Source organism: Macadamia integrifolia, unplaced genomic scaffold, assembly GCF_013358625.1.
Source record: "Macadamia integrifolia cultivar HAES 741 unplaced genomic scaffold, SCU_Mint_v3 scaffold1546, whole genome shotgun sequence".
Classification (NCBI taxonomy): domain Eukaryota; kingdom Viridiplantae; phylum Streptophyta; class Magnoliopsida; order Proteales; family Proteaceae; genus Macadamia; species Macadamia integrifolia.
Window position 1 is genome coordinate 85,133 of NW_024868253.1, and position 10,725 is coordinate 95,857.

The window sequence follows — 10,725 nt, forward strand, 5'->3', positions numbered from 1 at the left end:
AATTAAGATTACAAGATATTGGTTAATATTGCAATGAAAGAATAGAATTTTTTAATTTTAGAAACAGATTCTATCTTTTCTCACACAATATCTCAGAGAATGAGGATTTTTACCAAGATTTAATTTAATTTAATTTTCTTTCTTTTCTTAAAGAAGACTTGTAGAAGGAAGGAGGTAAGAAAAAACACCCTATATAAGCCCCTTCCTCGCCCATCCTATTTTATATTATTCCCCTTAGTTTATTTTCTAGTTTATGCTTAGTTTTCTTCTCTCTCTCTCCCTCTCTCACTCTCTTTAGTTTTAGTTCTTTTTTATTTTTGCTTTAATCACTTTTGTAATAGTTTTTTTATGTCAATTAATGCAAGCACTCTTTTATTCTTATTCAGCCTATTATGTTTATGATTTATACAATTGAGTTGTAGTTTTTAAAGTTATAGTTCTAGGCTTAGATCTAGGTGACAAGATCACGAGCCATGGAGCATTTTTTTTTTCAAGATTTGTTTTCTCTAGTACTAGAAATTTCAGATTTGGTGTATTCCAGATCTGATTTTTAGTACTAGTAGTATCTCAAATCACCCAAGCTTTCAGGTTCAAGCATTGATTCAAATAAGTAGGCTCCTTCAATAATCTTCTCTCCCCCCTCTCATTCCATCTTCTGACTACCCTTTCTTTCTTAATTTAGGATTTTAATTTCAGTCATTACATTATTGTTATCCCTTTCCCCCAAGGTTCATGGCTAGTGTATGTGTTGGCTTTGCCCCTCCTAGCTATAGAACCATCAATTTACTACTTTTATTTTAATTGTCTCCCTTTTCCTAAAGCCAAGTAGAGTAACCCTTGTAAGAGTGACTCTCTGGTCAAGTAGGGAAGCTTATATTATGATGCATCCCTCGGGTTAAGTAGAAAAACCTACTTGTGAGTCTCTCTCTAGCTTTATCCCATTTCTTTTACTTCCTACTTGTGAGTCTCTCTCTAGCTTTATCCCATTTCTTTTACTTTATTTTTATTTCAACATTTTTTTCCTTTATTGTTTTTTTTTAATTGCGTGGATTGTTTATTTTCACTTATTTATTTAATTTTAATTGTGTGGCTTACATCTTTAAATTCTTAGATGACGAATGGTTGGGACATTATTTTAGATACATATGTTTGGGATGGTAGTTAGAATTAGATCACAACCATTAATAGGTTCACTTTCGTATTATTAAAAGAAAAAAAAAATAAAGTGACTGCTCTCCCTGAGTTCGACCCGTAGGTACACTGATCCATACGCTTGCGGTTACATTTAAAATCTCAAACAAGGGGATATTTATAGGATCCTTAAACCATTGGGGAGGGAAAGGGGAATTCCTTAGCCAATGGGGGCAAAAAGTGATTTCTTTTTATATCAATGGAAAGAAAGTATGAAAATTTGGACCAATGGGAGGGAGGGGGATTTTCTTGGACTAATGGGAAAAGGTGAAATTTTTTGGGGCAATAAGGTAAAAGGATTCTTTTCCTGGGCCAATGGGAGGTTGTGGTGTAGGGTACACTGGCGGGGTAGTGCATATGCACAAGTGGGTGAAGAGAGAATCTCAAGTGGGTGAAGAGATTCAGTGAAGGGAGAATCTCTTCACCCACTGGGTCAGTGGAACACAAATCCTGGTCATTAACGACGGCACACGAGGCCTGGTCGAGGTGCACAAAGCATGCATGAGCGTATGCGAGAGACTGGCAGAGGGGGCACAGTGGCTGGAAAGGTGCACCGGGCATGCACGCGGGCTGGCCTATTGCTGCACGCAGGCTGGCCTACTACTGTGCACAGGCTGGCCTACGACTACACGTAGGCTAGCCTATATGTGCATGCAGGGGGTGCTGCGGGGGCTCGTGGGGCTTACTGCTGGGGGCATGAGGCTTGTTGCGGGGGCCCGCGAGGCTTGCGTAGGGGCCCGTGAGGCATGTGCAGGGGTGCACAAGGCTTGCATGCTAGCCAGTGCACGCAACATGCATGCGGGCTGGCCTACTGTTGGATGGCTAGCTCACGCAGCATGCGTGCAGGCCAGTGTGCACAACATGCGCATAAAAAACATAATTTTTTAGGGACGATTGCAGGAGATCCGATGGTTCAATTTTAACGTACCATATATTATTGGAATCATATTTTCGATCACTATCCATCCGTACAGTCATCTTGACCAGATTCCTTTGAATGTAAAATTTCAAAATTGGACCCTTTTTTTTTTCGTGCGAGGTTTCTGGGGTTTATTAGGTAGGGTATGTTTCCAAGGGAATTTGGGGTATTTGGATAGGTGGGGGATGTTCCAGGGTCACTAGCAAGCTGGCCAGTGCACGCCACATGTATGCGAAAAAAATGTAATTTTTCAGGGACGATTGCAGGAGATCCAACGGTCTGATTTTGACATACCATATATCGTTAGAATCGTAATTCTAAGTACTATGCATCTATGGGGTCATCCTAACCAGATTCCTTCATATATAAAATGTCTAAAATTGGACCCTCTTTTTTCTCCGGCGGGATTTCGAGGTTTTCAAGTAGGTGGGTAATGTTTCTAGGTTTCCTTAATCAATCATCTTTATTGATCGAAAGCAAGAAGTCACGTCCAAGATCCGTAATTCATCATAGCTGGAGGAGGGTGAAAAAATTGGGTGCCTACATATATCAAATCCCATTAATTTTGTAACCCAGACCTGGATCCAATGGAAATCAACATAAATGGTCTAATCTGAATCAAAATGATCAAATCTAAACATTTTATACTTTGAAGTATAGATCCCAGACAAAGCCAAGGCTTAACCAGATTTAAGCATAACAAAAATTGAATTATAAATAGCCAAATTGGACTTAAGCTCACCGTGGGTTCATCATATATGTGTGTGTCACACTGTCACACATGGCAATGGCCATGTAAGAGCAGATCAAAGTAGTCATGAAATCTCATTAGCAAAAATAGCTAATTCAAGGAAATGGGTATCTTCTATATATATATATATATATATATCCCCCATTCCCAATCCAATCGATAAAAATGGTAACCCAAATCACTTTCAAGGGATTTTGTCAATGGATTGGAATTTCTTTATTATTGTTTAATATGATTTTACCGTTGTTTTGATACCACTCATACTACCACTGCTACTTCATTGCTTCCTAATCTTGAGTCTTCTCTTCCAGGTATAACCTTTCCCCTCACTTTTGATCAGTCTCTTGATGTTCCTATTGCTCATAGAAAAGGCCATTGTTCTTTTACTCAGCATCCTATTTCTAACATGGTGTCATATAATGCTCTCTCCGCATTATATCTTACATTTGTGTCCTCCTTGTCCTCTGTTTTTATTCTCAAAACCTGGCAGGAGGCAAACATAGAATATAAGTGGAAGGAGGCAATGAATGAGGAGATGAGAGCTCTTCACAAGAATAACATATCGAATATGGTTGTTCTTCCTTTGTAAAGTCACCAGTTGGCTGTAAATGGGTGTTCACAGTCAAGCATAATGCTGATAGGACTATGGATGGATACAAGGCAAGATTGGTGACAAAAATATTTACTCAGACTTATGGGATTGACTATCAGGAGACCTTTAACCTGTAGCAAAAATGAATACATTCCGAGTTATCATCTCTTGCGCAGTGAACCTAGAATGGGAGCTACAACAACTGAATGTCAAAAACACCTTTCTTCACAGAGAGCTGACTGAAGAAGTGTATATGGACATTCCACCTGGATACTCTAGTTCAGAAACACAAGGCAAGGTGTGTAAACTGAAGAGAGCTCTGTAAGCAATCTCCCAGGGCATGGTTTGATCATTTTCATAAGGCCATGATAGTTATTGCCTTTACACAAAGTAATGCTGATCATACACTATTTATTAAAAAGGTGGGTGATTAGATTACTATATTGATAGTACATATGGATGATATTGTTATTACTAACAATGAAACAGATGAAATCTCTAAGCTCAAGGCCTATCTTGGTAAGGAGTTTGAGATCAAGGACCTAGGAAGACTGAAATACTTTCTTGGCATTAAGGTTTAACATTCAACCAAGGGTATTGTTCACTTCCAAAGAAAATATACCTTGGACCTCCTCTCAGAGACTAGTATGTTAGGATGTAAACCTTTGGATACTCCTATTGAGGCTAACTCTTATCTTAGAAGCAAGGAAGGTGAAACTATTGATAAATATCGGTATCAAAGACTGGTTGGAGGACTCATATATCTATTCCATACAAGACCAAATATAGCTAATATAGTAAGTTCGGTGAGTCAGTACATGTATGATCCCTATTCGTCATATATATGCTATGAACAAAATTATGAGGTACTTAAAGATAGCAATAGGAATGGTATTTTATTCTCTCCTATAGATCACATAAGGATTGAGGCATACACATATGATTGCACAGGCTCTCCAGATGATCGTCGCTTTACTACTGGCTACTGTACATTTGTTGGTAGTAACTTGGTTACATGGTGCAATAAGAAGCCGTCAGTTATGGCTAGATCAAGTGCAGAGGTTGAGTTCCGAGCTATGGAACGTGGGATTTGTGAGCTACTTTGGTTGCAGGATCTCCTTCATGACCTGAGTGTTTCAGGTGCCAATGTTACTATATTGTGATAATAAGTCAGTCATTAGTATTGCACATAATCCTATTCAGTATGATTGTACCAAGCATATCAAGATCAATAAGCACTTCAGCAAAGAGAAGTTAGGGCAAGGACTGATCTGTATTCCTTTTGTGCGATGTGAAGATCAGTTAGCCGATGTTCTCACAAAGGGACTTAGTATTAAATCTTTTTATTTTTATTTTTTTCAAGTTGGGTATGCGTGATATCCTTGCACCAACTTCAGGGGGAATGTTTAATAATGTAATTAGGAATATTTTAGGACTATTACTCATATAAGGATTAAAACTACTATTATTGCTATAAATAAATGAAGGACTATGCCCATTGGGGAACAAGTCCATATTTCACAATTTTGCACTTCTATTTGTTGGTTCCAGTAGGAATCTTTATGATACTCTTTATATCTACTAGCGCACGGGATCCTTTGTTGTGCAACACATCGTGTAGCACAGATCAAGAGCTGGGAGCACCTTGGGCTGCGCATCCATGCCTTGGGTTGTTGTGTCTAAGGGCTCCTAGCATTATAGGCTAGCCCAATCCATGCAGGTATATGCTAGCACACGTGGTCAATAGAAGGGCGAGCATGAGAATCTTCAGCACGAGGCAGTGGTCTTTTTGCACTAGTTGTATCTAGGAGTAGACATACACCAGGAGGTAACGTTCTTTCTTCCTATCTACTATTATCTTGAATAGGAGAAATACTATTCTCTTCGACTGAGGGACTTGGAAATTGTGTTGCAATATTGTTGCGTGTTTAGTTTCCTATACAAATAGGCTTATTAAAATAATATTTCAAGCCCACTATAATTAATTAAATGGTCCTTCTATTTGTCTATTTTTTTTCTTGTGTAAAGCCTTCTATTTGTCAATATAGAGAGTGAATGAGTTTCAATCACTATTTCTTTTTTTTTTTTCCCTTAGAAGCGTCTTATATTGGTCTAAGTACAAGGGTAATTTTTGGAAATTCAATTTAAACGAATCATGTGGAATTAGAGGTAAACGAGGATAAAATAGGAAAAAAACAATAACAATAGTAATAGGCTTGTTTATGAGTCCACATCCTCTGCAATGAACAGTGAGATGCGGTGAACATTGGAAGGCTGTATGCATCTGGGCACGCACCTAAGGGGCTCCCAGTCACCTGATGCTCATTGCTCTAGTGTAGCAGTTGCAGACGATTTTCACACCTTGTTTATGTAAAGCAATGCTCCTATTATTTTTCTTCTTTCGAGTTGCTTGTTTTCAAAACATAAGTAAACATAAAATTTAATAGAGTTCCTCATTATTGATGTTACGTACCTAGTATATAGTATACGTGGTTCCCTTTACAGAGGTATGATAGAGAGTTGTTTGGGTAGGATACTTTCTTTGCAGTTCTTTGGCTTAGCATTGTATGTGGGTGGTAGTTTTATTAGGGAGTTATTGAATGTGAAAATTTATTTGAAGTAGTACTTAAGTGAAGCGTTATTTTTTTTTTAATCTTTACCAAAAAAAAATTTTAATTTCTTAACCCAATTATTGGTAGACTACTCAAGACTATGTGCTTCCTTTCCTTAACCTGGGAATTGAATATTTCTTTCTAGGTCAGAATATGAAACTACTATCCTCTGAGCATGGTACCGAACCTGCGAAGGCTGGGATGGAACCAAAAAGAAGATTGGAAAAGAGTATACCATAGTCTTCGTTATTCGCAAGGTGCTCCATTTGTTATTTTTTTTTTCTTCTTCTTCTTATTATACCACTTTTGACCTGATATTTCAGGTTAAATTAAATTTTCAATTCTTACCCTTGTACTCAAGCCAATATAAATATATAATACAATTTCAAGGGCATAAAAATAATTCACTTTGAATCATGCTGCAGAAGAAAACCCTTAATTAAACGTTGTACTCTTCCCTTTTCTGGGAGGAGATAGAAGTTTGTAAGGAATCTCAAGTCCTAAACTTCTGCAACAATAATGAGCTTGGAATAATTCATATATTGATGTATATGATGTATAATTCTTTCTTTCTTATTAATGAATTTTCTTTCTTTTTATTGAAAAAAAAAATCACCACCTTTGTTCTTTTAGCTAGCACATCACAAATATGAGTTCTATCTTTCAAGGTGTATTTTTATCACTTAAAATTTATTAACATTTGCATAATTTTGAGGTTATGATCTGCATAGTTCCTAGTATGCCCAGACATAAAGGGCGGTGTTATAGAAAAAGTGCGCTACCCTTAAGATCGTAACATAAGAGTCAAATAGGAAAAAACTGCAAACGGTAAGCATTTTCTCATGATATCACCTTTAAAACATGTTAGCAAATGGGAAAATATTGTTAGCAAAAACACATAAAACTCCATTTTATATCATTTAGAACACGTTTTTCCGTATATTTCCCAAAGATACAAGAAAAAAATACAAACGGTAAGCATTCTCATTCTAAACACATATAAACTGCGTTTAAACATGGTCCCCTTTTTTTGGCAATTTTAAGACTTAACTTGTTGAATATAATGTCTACTTAATTGACTAATCTCTCTCTCTCTCTCTCTAATCGACCTGATTGTTTCGTCAACTTGAAGCTAACATAATGGCCTATATATCTAATGATATCATCTTCAACTTAATATTAAATGCATGGATCCCGAAATTGAACTACAAAGTTGATGCATTTACTGAAAAGTGTTTCTAAGGTGATAACTCCCAACTCAAACTGAACATACATCACTCTGAGAGTGTGTTGACTATGTTAACAACAATGAACAACATCATAGCCAAGTTACATTGCTCAATAAGACTTTGGCCTATGTGGTGTATGAATTTACAATTGATGTTGGATGATATTCAATTATATGTCTTCGAACTAATAATTAGGTATGAGATATATATGCATTAATGTTGGTTATTGTAGTTATTGTAAACATTAGATTCAGGTATTCATGTAATAATTTCTTAATTTATATGAGTGTACAATTGTTTTTTCTTTTTGTCTCATTTGTTTGAACTACACATTTAAAATCCATACCGTCAATTTTCTATTTTTTATCATTCTCTGGTTTTTTGACCGTTTATTTGACCGTATCGTTTGAATTTTTTACTATTTAAAACCCGTACCATTCATTTCATTTTTTTTATTCCCATTTTTGTTAAATATGGGTGGATAGCCCATGTACAATAGACAATGATACAAGCCTTGAAAAATTAGACCTGACCGAGCCACCTACCTAGCCCAAAGTAGACAAGTAGACCAATAACAGCCCAACTGACCAACCCTACTAAAAGAGCCTCGACTACCGAGCAATTGGCCGAACACCAACATAAAACAACAAAACAAGCTCAATGGCACTAAGGACATTACCGAACGGCAGGCCCAAGACCTACTAACCAAGCATCAAGCGGCGAATAACCATCATTTGTTATAAGTGCTGGTAGTTCGGTAGACTGGACTACCTCGTCTAGGTCGCTCGACAATTAGGCCACGAGGTCCAGGTCGCTTGGCACAAGAATCTTATGGGTTCCTACACCCGGATATACATTAGGAGACCTTTTTGACCCAACATGTGGCTCATGAGTAGGGAACTGACATGCCCTACCCCAAAAAGGATTCTTGAAGAGATATCGGATCTTCCCTATAAAGAAGGATATCTCACCCAATCTTCCAGAATTCGGTCAACATAAGAAGATCCCATAACTAGGACGTCTCTCGTATTCACTTTCCTGTTATAACTCTCGTTATATTTAGACTTCAACCAGCATTAGGAAGCTATCAGAGTGGAACTTTCACTCAATGGCCGCCATCTTCAGCTATAAATGTTGAAAATATGTCCATCAAATCTATAAATAAATTGTATATTTGTAATTATGATTGCATGACATTGACGGGTTGTGGTTGTCCATAGGTTTTTACCTTCAATTTTTTCATGACTACGGGTAGAACTAAGCATTCTGTTCATATGGTTATCATATTGTGTGTGCTCATGAATGTTGATTCAGAGATACAAATATGAGTATACAAATTGTGTGTACATTGAATTTGATCAAATAGGAATCTTGAATGGAATACTGTCAGTTGTTGAAGGATAAGATTCCTTTTGGTAGTCTTTGATTACCTGAGAGGTCTTTATCGTTTCAGGCAAATATTATGGGTTTTGGTGGATCACTGGTTGATGTCCTTAGGACTATATATATATATCGATATACTGGATTCATAATGCTTTGGTTGTAGACGAAAGAGACGCTCAACATGGGATCCACTCCCATTTATTTGAGGAATATCAAGAGAGAGTATCTGGACATGATTAGATGAAATTTTGGATCCGGTTCATATTTTTCAAAATGTTTACCAAATTTTCTCAAAATTATTAATACATATTAATATTTAGTTTAAAATATTTTTAAAATATTTAAAATACCCAATCGCAAGTTCAGATTCTCCGTGCGACATTTCGACAAATCTAGGCCATGACAGTTTTATTTCCATGCCTGGAGGTTTGTTATGTGATATTGTTAAGTGGAGAGATTAGATCGATATTTGACTATCACAACTCTAGGAAGAATAAAAATTATATCCACTCATATTGTACTTGTTGGTATATGTCTTTAACTAATAATTATTAAAATTATTTGTTCAGTAATTATAGTGGATTTTTCCATTGGGATCATACCTCTTCTCAATACTGGTGGCCAAAGATTGTACGTACAATAATTTCATTATAAGAGAGATATTTATTAATTATTAAAATATATATATATAATAATAATTGATATAAGATAAATATGAGTCGATTCGGTGGTTGAAACCATAAGATGTTGAGAGAGAATGAGTATATCATGTTTACCCATATTATGGACACCTCAATCATGAGGTGTCATTATTATAAGCAAAATAAATTTTAATTACATATATAATTGACACTCAATCATGAGGTGTCATCAATATTTTTTGTTAATTTAAAAAAAAAAAAAAAAGGTGGTAGCAATCATGATATTAAAATACTTTACCTTTTAACTCTATATATGATTTTCTCTGGATTCTGAGAAAAAGATAACAGAACAGTAACGTAATACGGCATCGACTTCTCTTTATTATTTTCTTTCTATTGAAAACAATAAAACCAGCTTTAGGTCAAAAAAGGGGGTGAATCCATTGGAAATCACTACATGTTTTGGCTACAGTACTGAAAAAGGACTACCATCCCAAGAAGGTGTTGCACTTGTGACACTTGAGGTAATGATTCTCCCCCGCCATGAGATGGAATTTAATTAATTCAAATCCTTATCCTAGTAAATAGTTGATCCTGTTTTCTAATATGATTGAAAAATAAATTCTTCTTTATTCCTAGACCCTATTATGCCAACAAAATGGTATCAGAGCCATCCCATTTGTAGGATCTGGTTTGCATAGAAATCAAGATTTCATAATTGAAATCATTATTTAATGTGTATTATCCATTGACCAAATTGTAAAGGCTGAATTTAATGCACTTCTGTGTATGCTAATTTTGATCATCCAAGAATGTCCTATGAGTATCATAGCCTTCTCCTAATCAAAATATTTGATCCAAATAATTAATTTATTTTTTAATTATTAGAAAATTGGTAGTGGTCAAGGGTGGTTAAAAGTTAACACCATTTTTATTACTTTGTTTATGTGATAATGCACATTAATTAATTATTTAATGCATATTTGTGTCAGTGATTATGGAAATTATTTAATCCAATAAATGATTTGTTAGGATAAAATGACATGGTTGATATGTGATTTGTTTATTATTGCATGTTTTACCTCTCTTTAAATCTCTCTCTCTCTTTCTATCCCAATGTAAATTTATGTACTCCCCTTGAAAAACTCATATAATGAGTTAATATTTTCCAAGGTTGCTTTAACTTTATATGTATTTGAGATTTAAGGATTTTATTTATTTTGTTGCATATAAGCAATGGAGATAGCTGATGAGATGGAGATTAATGTCATATCAGAGATGGCAATAGAAGTAGTTTCGCTTTAAGATGATATGTCTTATCATTGGATGTGATGTTTTGATATTATCACTTTTCCATAATCACTGCCACTTAAATTATATTATAATTTTTATGAGATATTAAAGTTG